Source organism: Triticum aestivum, chromosome 6B (genome assembly GCF_018294505.1).
Source record: "Triticum aestivum cultivar Chinese Spring chromosome 6B, IWGSC CS RefSeq v2.1, whole genome shotgun sequence".
In the NCBI taxonomy this organism is placed as follows: domain Eukaryota; kingdom Viridiplantae; phylum Streptophyta; class Magnoliopsida; order Poales; family Poaceae; genus Triticum; species Triticum aestivum.
In genome coordinates, this window is record NC_057810.1 from 679,807,691 (window position 1) to 679,818,541 (window position 10,851).

Genomic DNA, 10,851 nt, shown 5'->3' on the forward strand with positions numbered 1-10,851 from the left:
GGTGAAGATCGTCGCCAATGTGGAGGATGCCAAGATGTTGACCTTGAATATCGACTCTTTGGATGCCGATACTAGAATTATCGTGCAATCCGTCCGCTACCAGATGTTGGAGTGTCAGAAAGATGAGTAGCTTGCTAGGATTGCTGGTCCGGCGGGGCAGAAATGCACAGACTGCTAGACTGATGTTCTTTTGAATTCGAACATGTAAAAACTATGTATATTTGACTCTTTTTAGTTATGATCGGGGATGCTATCGGTCGCGGATGTGATTCGGCATGTTGTGAGGATCAATGTGAATTTGAATTTACTGATGGACATATATATACTACGTTTGGATGGCAGCCTCCCGCATCCGTGTCCGTGGGCTGGTCGCTGTCCCAGGACGCATGCAGGAGAAAAATTTACGGGTTGCCGTCGGACTTAAGCATCGAAGATTACAGTGCTACCTTTTTTGCCAACTGACATGTGAATGACATTTTTTTAGTCACCTTCACGTCTCACATGGAGGCGCATATCCAAAGCTCATGGAACTTATTTTCGTCTGTTACCATATTTGTCCTGTGTAGACTGGAAATAAGAGCATCACATATACGAGTAGTTGTGCAATATAGAATTGCGTCGAACTTTGTTTGACCGCTGGCCAAAAGTGCTTTCGTACACGGCAGCTAGCCGTTCCTTATGCTGTGGACTGTGGTGCATATCCACGCAACATCCAAAAAAAAAAATTATTTCCGCCATTTACCTCAGAAGTCCAAATCTATATAGAGAAGTGAACAATACATTTTAAGACTCTGAAGCATGACAACTTATTTCACACCAGCAAGATTATTCTTGTAACACATTAGTAAGAGACCAGAGGTGCACGGAAGCCACCATGGCATATGCTCGTACCCAGACTCCCAATACCTATTAATTGATCGACGGCGGTGGCGGCGGCGTCAGGGGAATCACCACCCCCGAGTTCTCGTTAGGGATTGGCGAGGGAGGGTCCTTCAGTGGTATCCTCTGTCCCAAGCGCCTAGCAGCTCCCATCCCTGACACCTTTCCCCCTTGACTATGAAGCCCGCCCGTTTGACCCCACGCACCAGCACCGCCACCTAGCATCATCACCATAATCACATCAACGGACCCAATTATACATACAAAGAACGAAGCGCGGATTCGGATACATCCAAAGAGAACTATATATACCTGGAGCATGACGCGGTGGGTCATGTGCGGCGGCCACACATGGATAGGAAGTTAGCAGGGGCGGGAGAAGGAGGACGATGACGATGACGAGAAAACAGGTGGCTCCCCGTTGGTACATCTTGCCGTCTTGGGGGGGAGAGAGTTGGCTCGATGGGAGATCGAAAAGGTAAAGAGGAAAGAGAGGGGATACACAATTGAAGGAGTATTTAATGCATCGGTGGTGTGTAAAGCTGAAAATCGAGGGGCAATATTGAAAGAAATCAGGAAAAAGGCTTTGTGGCAAACTAAAAAGGAAAAAGAACTACACACAAACAAAATGAAAAACTGTGCTCGAGTCAGTAGCGTAACGAGACAATGAGTGAGAGCTTTGCTTTGTGTGTGGTGTGAGCTGTTCGTTGTCTGATTGTGACACTCTTATATCCCCAGCCAACCGCTAACGTGGGCTGGATTTCGGCTCTGCTCATCTTGCGTGTGTTGGTGATACATGGCTAGCTGTACTAGTTGCTTCCTAGTTCCACCCTCGTGACACATTGCTCTCTTTACCAATGGCCACGTGATTGTACACTCCCTTCGCCTTCACATCTCTCACAAGGCGAAATGGATCAAACTTGCAAACCCACGACTAGGTTAGATCGAGATGCAATTTAGCCTGCCAAAGGCCCATAACCTTTGTCACTTAATAAGTTGATGTATTATTATATATTAATCATTTTTTGCCTCAAAAGAAAAATTAGGGGGTGGCACATAGCCAAACTAAAAAAATCCAATTGCCCATAACCTTTGTCATTTAATAAGTCGATGTATTATTATTATTTAAAAAGAAAACGCACTACATCATTTCCCTCACTTGCCAAACCAAATACTCCATCAGTTCTATAATATCAGGTGTATTTACTTTTTGAAAAGTCAAATTTCTTTAACTTTCACCAAGTTCATAGCCGAAAATATCGACATCCACAATGCTAAATAAATAAAGAAGGGCATCCCGGTGCATGTAGCTCCCGCTTGCGCAGAGTCCGGGGAAGGGTCCTATCGACATCAACATCTACAATACTAAATAAATAATACGAAAATTCATTTCATGATGAATCCGACACTACCAACTTGACATATTTCTCTACAAATTTTGTCAAACTTAAAAAAGAGGTTTGACTTTAAAAAAATGAATACACCTTATATTTCAAAAACTATACACCTTATATTTTAAAACAGAGGGAGTAAGAGATTTATGAAAACTCAACAACACCAACGGCACAGCACGCGACAACCCTTCTAGTATGTACTAATGAATGCAAAATTAACAACTGGGTCATATTAACATGTCAGCTCCTTTGATTACGGATTTGAGAAATGAAAAATTATCAAGCCAACTACCGTAGTTGTCTCCACCTAACCCTGGACTGCTAGGGTAAACTCTCCCCTCCAGGTTTCATCAGCGAGCCCATGGATTCGCTTCCCTCCGCCTGCTGCTTCGGCGGTCGGTGGCGGGGAGGGGCATCATGGTGCCTCCGCTCCGATTAGTAGTTTAGTAGAGTTTATATTTCTTGCAGGTGCGGCGCTTCTTCGAGTTTGTCTTCCGGGCTCTGACGCTCCTCGAGTTTGTCCATCTCGACATAGTCTGCGGAGCTTCGGGGTAGGTTCCTGTCATCCCCTTTGGGCGATGAGGTTAGGGTTTCTTGTCATGTGGCGAGATTTGGTGTCAGATGCTTCAGATTTATACAAGGGTTCAACGACGATGATTGCAGCTCCAGAACGCACTGGTCCTTAGAGACACGTTCACGAAGACTTCCCAACTGTCATCAACAAGGTCAAGCACCTTTAACAAGAGATCTGATTTTTTTCATAAACAAAACAACTACCCTAGTTGTACTTTATAGAATGGAGATAAGTGAGCATGAGAGCATCATACGAGTAGTTGTACTATATGGAACTGACTCCAACTTATTTGACACTAGCGAAAGTGCTTTCGTACACGGCAGCAAGCCGTCCTTTATCCTCTGGTGCATATCCCACGCAACACCCTGAAAAAGGCAGGAGATATTGATCGATCGAAGGACGCCAGCATCGCGTGCCCGCGCATGCATGCCCTCGGACCCCAGGCGCCCTATTGGTTGGTCGACGGCGGCGGTGGCGGCGTGGGCGTGTACACCCCCTGGCTGGCCTGGGGTCTCGGCGAGGGAGGCCTCCACACCGGCGTCCTATGCCCCAAGCGCCTGCCAGCTCCCACTGCCAGCTCCTTCCCCTCACTCGCCGCGCTCCGGCCGCAAGCACCCGCGTCGCCACCTAGCAGCAGCACTGCAATCACATCGAGGCACCCGATTCATTTCATACACACAACAAGGCTAGGATTCGAAGCACCCAAAGGATATTTGATCGCATATATATATATATATATATATATATATATATATATATATATATATATATATATATATATATATATATAGGGAAAATCCATCCTACCACCCGGTGGTAGTTACCCCACATGTCTCATATACTACCATGTGGTACTATATATACTATTTTATTATTTTAAATATGTTTATGTACTATATCTAAGATATTCAAAGCAAGTTACATGAAAAAATTGCATATGAGCCCATAGTTTTTGTTATATTTGTAAAATATGTACGCATTTGTACGTAAAAATGAGCATACTCAAAAAATGGTACATACTACCTAAAAATTAATATATATACTACCTAATCATTGTTATATACTACATACGACACGTACATACTCTCGGTTCCGACAGATACTACATACAACATACAAAACGCAAGTGTTGATAACTACCACTGCTCTGGAGGAGGAGGGGCTGGCGGCAGGCGATATGCGGCGACCGCGCATGGATAGGAGGTCAGAAGGGGAAGGAGGAGGAGGACGGCGGCGGCGAGAAAGCAGGTGGTTGTCCGTGTGTACACCGTGCCGTCTAGCGGGATCACAGAGCACTGGGCATGCACTGATGCTCCTACTATGGTTCCCTTGAATAGCGACTTCAAACGAAAAGTTTGTGGAGTTGAGAGTTGGAGGAGTTCAGAACAAGCCCTAAATAGCGACTGGTGAGACAGAGAGAGAAGCTCTCTGAGACTCTCTACATGGCGTGAGCCGTTCGGCGGTCTTTGGATCTTCGGCAGGAATTTGGATTGGGATTTGCCCCTGCCGTCTTGTCTCTTGCGTACGTGTGTTGATCTCGAAGACTTCATGGCTGCTTGTCCTGCCCGCCGATATGTGGTCGTGAGTAACTGAGTATGCGATGCATATGCATGGCTAAATGGCACTACGCTATATGCACGCATTACGGCGCCGCCGTTCATCAGTCATAAGTTAAGTTCTCTTACGGGCTTATAGTTAGAGGTGAGTACTTTTGCACCGAAAATTGGAGAACCAAACTAAACTGGGTTAACCGATATTTATGGTTTATTCAGTTCATGTTTTTTTTTGCGGGGGCAGTTAATGGTGTTCGTTCGGTTGTGTTCACGTCTATTGTCAGTTTTCGTTTTACATAACCGAGTTGGCCGTCAGAGCTTGTACACCGGAATGGATCTTCATTTTTCGAACTTCCCTACTTGCTGGGACATGTAGGCAAGGGCCATGTATGATGCACTTCCCCTGAGAGAACAGCTTGTGTGCCCGAGTTCTAAAGGGAAGATATTTCCCAAATGAGGGGTTCCTAACTGCGGGCTGTCCAAAAAGTGCATCTAAAACATGGAAGGCTATAATTGTAGGGAGAGAGATGCTCAAGAAAGGACTAATTTGACGAGTTGGAGATGGATCAACAACCGAAGTGTGGCATGACCATTGGATAGAGGGCTCCACGTCCATGACTCCAATGGGTGCGCTCAAGCCGAATTCTATTCAGCTTGTGGCTGACCTGATTGATCCGGAGACAAACCAATGGGACGTAGATGGCATCCGAAGTCTGTTTTTTCCCCCGGATGCGGATGCGATCTTGGCCATGCCTAGATCGAGAGCAGGAGGTACAGACATATGGGCATGGGCTTGGGAGAAGTCGGGCATTTTCACCGTCCGGTCAGCCTACCGGCAAACGATGCAAGCAAAGCTTCAGCTGTCGGCAATGGTAGGATCGTCTTCTGGCGATGAAGGAGTATGGCGTGCGTTGTGGAAGCTGAATGTGCTTCCTAAGATTCGAGTTTTCTGGTGGCGAGTGCTTAAAGGTTTCCTACCAAATTATGGTGAGCTTCAACGACGCCATATCAAGCAGACGCCGAACTGTCCCATGTGTGGACATGACAATGAAACTCTGTTTCATTCACTGATGGAGTGCGACCATGCGGTATGGTTCTGGGAGGCTGCGGAGCGTTTCTTCGATATACGTATCCCAAGGCTACACCCGATGACATGGTCCAGGGATCTGATCGATCATGAGCTGTTTAAGTAAGAGGATGCTGCTATTATGATTACGGTGATGTGGGCGGTGTGGCACTCAAGAAATAGATATACACATGGTGAACAAGTGTATCAGCCGTCGCAATCGATGATCATCATAGAAGAGATAGTGCGAGCGCTGGAGTTCCCTGTTAGTGTGAAGAACCAGCCTGTTTGTCCGCCTCGGTGGCTGCCACCGGATGAGGGTTGGGTCAAGATCAATACGGATGGAGCTACACACTCGGCACGGGTGCGAGGAGGAACGGGTTTTGTTGCCCGTGATCACCATGGTTTCTTTCTTAGAGCGGGAGGCTCAAGGTATGAGGGGATAATTGATCCATTGACACTTGAACTCCTTGCATGCAGAGATGGGCTGTCCATGGCATGTGATATGGGGCTACATCGAGTTGAAGTCCAAACAGATTGCCAGGAGATTATACGGCTGTGGGAGTCACCGCAGAAATCGTCATGTTATCATCTCTTGAAAGAGATTAGAGTTTTGAGTACTTTTTTCCAGGGATTTAAGCTACGGTTTGCCAACCGGCGGTGTAATACGGTGGCTCACCGGGTAGCTAGACTTTCTTTAGAACTTTCTTCTTCTCAGATTATGTATGAGACAATCCCTGGGTGGCTGGCTGATTCTTTACGGCCAGACATGCTAGTGCCAAATGAATAAAGAGCCAACTGGCGTTTTAGCTTCAAAAAAAAAAGAGTTGGCCGTCAGACCATGTACACCGGAATGGATCTTCATTTTTCGAACTTCCCTACTTGCTGGGACATGTAGGCAAGGGCCATGTATGATGCACTTCCCCTGAGAGAACCCAATTCAAATTGTGATTTGTTTTTCAACTCGTGAACATTTTTTGAGTCGGTGAGCATTTTTTAAAATTTGGGAACATTTTTGGAAAATCACGAACATTTGTTTGGAATGCGTGAACATTTTTAAAATTGATGAACATGATTTAAATTGGCAAACATTTTTTGAACCAATGAACATTTTTTAAATCAGCGAACATTTTTCAAAATTTGGGAACAGTTTTTGAATCACAAACTTTTTCCATTTTTGTGAACATTTTACAAAATTTTCATTAACATTATTTGAACTCGCAATTTTATTCAAATTGATGAACATTTTTCAAAATCATGACCATTTTTTGAATATGCGAACATTCTTTATAAACTGCTAACTCCTCAATTTTTTTCTTTTTGAGGAGTTAAATCGGACCTAGCTGAAGCCTGGCGCGTTAGCTGACGCTTATATTTGAGCGGCCGCATCCGAGTCTCAGGATAATTTTGGCCCTTCCTTATGCATCAGCCCTCGCCCTCGCTTGCACCACAGTCCAAACCGCAAGCACCGATTCCCCTTCCCACACCTATCTTCCGATGAACCGCGGCCGCCCATGTCACCTCGAATGCCCAGACCAGCCATCGGAAGTTACCATCACAGAATCGACGTAGCGGGCCACTGTCCAATCGATGTTGCGACCGAAACAAGGCTGCGCAGCCGCCCTGAGCACGCATCGGAGCCCCAAGCTTCAAATCCATGTCCAACTTGCTGATCTTACCATCACTGAAGAAGAAGTACCACGGCATGTGACAACTGTTGTGGGGGGCTTGGGTGCCAGAGATTAACGATAGGGACACGGGGAAGCGGCACTGGATCTCGGCTCGTTCCAATAGGCGGAGCAGGTGGCTTGCGTGTACGACATGACGGTGGTCCGCGTCCACAGCTCCCGAGTGAAGATAAAATTTCCCCTCAGTAGCGGCACCATCTTGGATTTCATCGTCATCCATTCCTGAGTGGTCTCCCGTGACGAAGTGCGGGAGAATTGGGAGACCTTCAAGCTGATCGAGGTTGCTCGCACCGACAAGGCCTACATGGCCGACCTCCGAGCGGGTCACTCGGAGCTTGTTGCCAAGGAGTTCCAATTCTACGAGCTCTAAACAAATATTGTCGATGAGGGCAGGCCTTCCAATGGGGTGGGGGGTCGGCGATGAGGCAGGACCGAAAGTGATCGCAACCTCCGTATAGTGACTCTGACGGCATGGATTGTGAGAATCTCATGGCCGAAGAAGACTAAGTTATTCAGTATTTAGTATTTTTGATGGAACCTCGTCAGAGGGCAGGTTGCTCCCGCAATTTCATATAATAGGAAACAATACATAGTGACACAATTTATAAGGGAAAATATAGAGTGCTCCTGCAATTTAGTTTTTAATATGCTAGTAGTAGTTTATTTTGTTCGAATGGAGTAATTTAAGTTCATGTTATGCAATGTATTGAATTTTCCTACATTTGTGTTTCAATCGAGTAGTTTGAATTTGCGTTTGAAATGAATTCATTTGAAAAAAGATTTAGAGAGTTCAATTTAAGAGTTCAGGATGGAAACAGTTTTATTTAACTTTTCAAATATAAGGAGTTAAGGTTAAGAGGTCATTTGAGGGGCTAAATTTTAATGGACTGGTTAGAGATGCACTTAGATTATTATATCACACATGCATGGCCCGCCTAAACAAAATGTGCACCCGACGATGGATAGCTAACGTTTGGGAGTTGGGACTATATATGCTGGTAACAAAACATTCAGGTACGAGAGCATGCCCAAAACGTCCCATCACCGTGACTGCACAAGCAGCTAGGAAAGGCTTGATCACGCGAGCTCAGACCAAAATGTTGTGATTCCCATGAAACCGCCTTACATGCCGTGAAAATTGAGTATCACGATGATATGATACCGTACTATATTAAATGACATACTATTATGCCATGACTGACAATAAATTAGACCACTATGATATCAAGCGTGAAAAAGCTTTGTAAGCAATGAAAATATCTTGCATTGATTTTTTTTACCATGCTTTTTAGTTTTTACGAATGTCGTCTTGTGATTAAACTTTGCAAGCAACAAAAAAATTGCCAATGTTTGCTATAAAAAAATCAGAATTGTATGAATTTTGTTTCATTTTTTATTTTACTGCCCACTCGGTTCACATGAGCTTGAGCTCAGTTTAACCTCGCCCATTTATTTTATCTTTCTTAGTAAGGACCATCTTTTGTTTTAGTTTTTTGAGAAAGATCCAATTCTATTATAGAAGCTCATCAGAAGTTCAAAACACCTCAATCATAATAAAAATAAAATCGACGTCATTAGACCACTGAACAACTAATACCGTCGCCAGATTGAGTGGCCGAAGTGCCGCTATCACCGCTCCCCTATCGTAGCCAGCTTGACCTTGTTGATGACAATCAAGAATTCTTCATGCATGTGCCCTTAAGGACCAATGCCCGAAAGCCGCAGTTGTCATCTTTAAACCTTTAATATATCCAAACCAACTGACACCAAATCTCGCCGTCACACACGCAGGACGAGAAATCCTAACTCGCCGCCCTAAAGAGATGGCTTGAATCTACGTCGGAGCTCCGTCAACTACGTCAAGATGTACGAAGTCGAGGAGGATCAGATCCCGGAGGGCAACCTCAATGAAGAAGTGCCACCGTCTTCCCAAGCATCGCAACTGCAAGGACTAAAAAAATCTAACCTGAACTACTAGCCAGAGCAGAGGCGTCGTGATTCACCTTCCGGCCCCGTCACCGACCCCGGAGCGGTAGGAAGAGGGGAGGTGAATGCATAGGCTCGTCGGTGAAGTCTAGAGGGGAGATTTTGCCCTAACGCCGAAGGAAAGAGGAGAAAACGTTTCGAAAAGAAGAATGGGACCATCTCTTAGCTACAAGAAGACCAGCCTTATTTTTCCTGTTTCCGTTCTTTCAACTTAGTACTAATCTTAGATGACAATACTAAGATAACATCATTATACACATCCAAATCAGTTTCCTGCACCTTCAAATTATTATTGATAAACATGTACAAAACGTAAACAACATATGAAGATGATTTTCCACTGACACTTTCAACAAAATCGTAAACACCAGTCAAGCTTCAAAATATCAGATATCGGGTTCGCATCGGTTTGGCTTCGACATATTGGGTGCTAGATATCGGGTGATATATTGTACGATATGTAGATATGTCGGATAAAACATGTCTAGGTTTTTTTCATTATTCTTGTTCAAAACATGTCTTTTTAGGAAAATAAAATGTATGTTGTCAATGCTTTAACATAACACTTTCAGATTCATAGTTCATTAACTTGGTAATTGAGAAACTATGAAGGAAAGATTCACAAAATACTTACTTTATGATGAAAAACAATATGATACATATGCATTTGTACAAACATTGTGCATGACTTTGATAGTATATGATGAAGTTGTAAATGCATAATCTTATTTCACTACTTTCGAATAAAGAATTATTGTCATCTACGTATCGGTCTATATCGGTGAACATATCCGCCAAGATATCGGCCATATTGGTCGATATTTCATCCCATATCAGATGACATGTTTGAGAATGATATTTACAAAATGATATGTTATGTTTATATGTACCGGTAGAGCCCCAAAAGTGATTGACACTAGTGGACAACAGTGGATACCCCCCCCCCCCCCGGCATGATAAACACTTCCACATAAAATCCCTGAATTATCTTCTAGGTACCGGTCCGGAGCCTTTTGTCTAACTATTCACACACTCAATTACATACTACAACTTGTGCAAAATCAAACAAATGTGCTATTTGTGCACATGTTCAATGCAGTCTCAACCACTCTATTGGTGAATATCAACGTTCTCCCCTCTGAGTAACTTCTCGCAATGGGTTCACATCCATCACGAATAGATGCATCCATAATGAATGACATGTAGATGATTATCGATGCACATTTCAAGGCCATGACAAAGGAGTTTGCGACACATAAGAGAAAGCAAGAGAAGAGATATGTGATGGCTAATACTGAAATGCCTACACATGGAACAACAAATGAGCATGTTAGTTCTATTTTCCTAGAAATCGCTGCCATGTGGGTGGTGTGCTTATGCCCAAATGACCCTACATCCAGTGCAATTGCTTTCCAAGCATTGTGGAGGGCTAATATAGCGCCCCCCCCCACACACATACAAATCAAACATGAAAGGACAATAAAATAAGTAGAAGTTTTACTATCCATTGAGCATTGGCACAAAGGAGAAAAGTGAATGCATGCTCTATGGATCCAAGGACCACAACACCAGTAAATGCAGGATGAAGGGGCAATGACCAGTTGAAGAATGAAAGGAAATATCGTCCTCCTGCCCCCTTGGAGTAAACTAGGCTATGTTCTAGTTATTTATGGATCTACAAAAAATGTGAGAAACAATTGAACTTTACGTT

General features: G+C 44.1%; 1 long non-coding RNA gene across 1 annotated transcript; it reads right to left on the reverse strand.

Annotated features, from left to right (window-relative positions):
• Positions 1-737: 737 nt before the first annotated feature.
• On the reverse strand, positions 738-1,555 carry LOC123134822 (uncharacterized). The gene is made up of 2 exons (XR_006465744.1): positions 1,192-1,555; positions 738-1,097 (listed from the first exon to the last, which is right to left on the reverse strand). It is a non-coding gene; the product is annotated as an uncharacterized lncRNA (long non-coding RNA).
• Between the last annotated feature and the right edge of the window lie 9,296 nt (positions 1,556-10,851).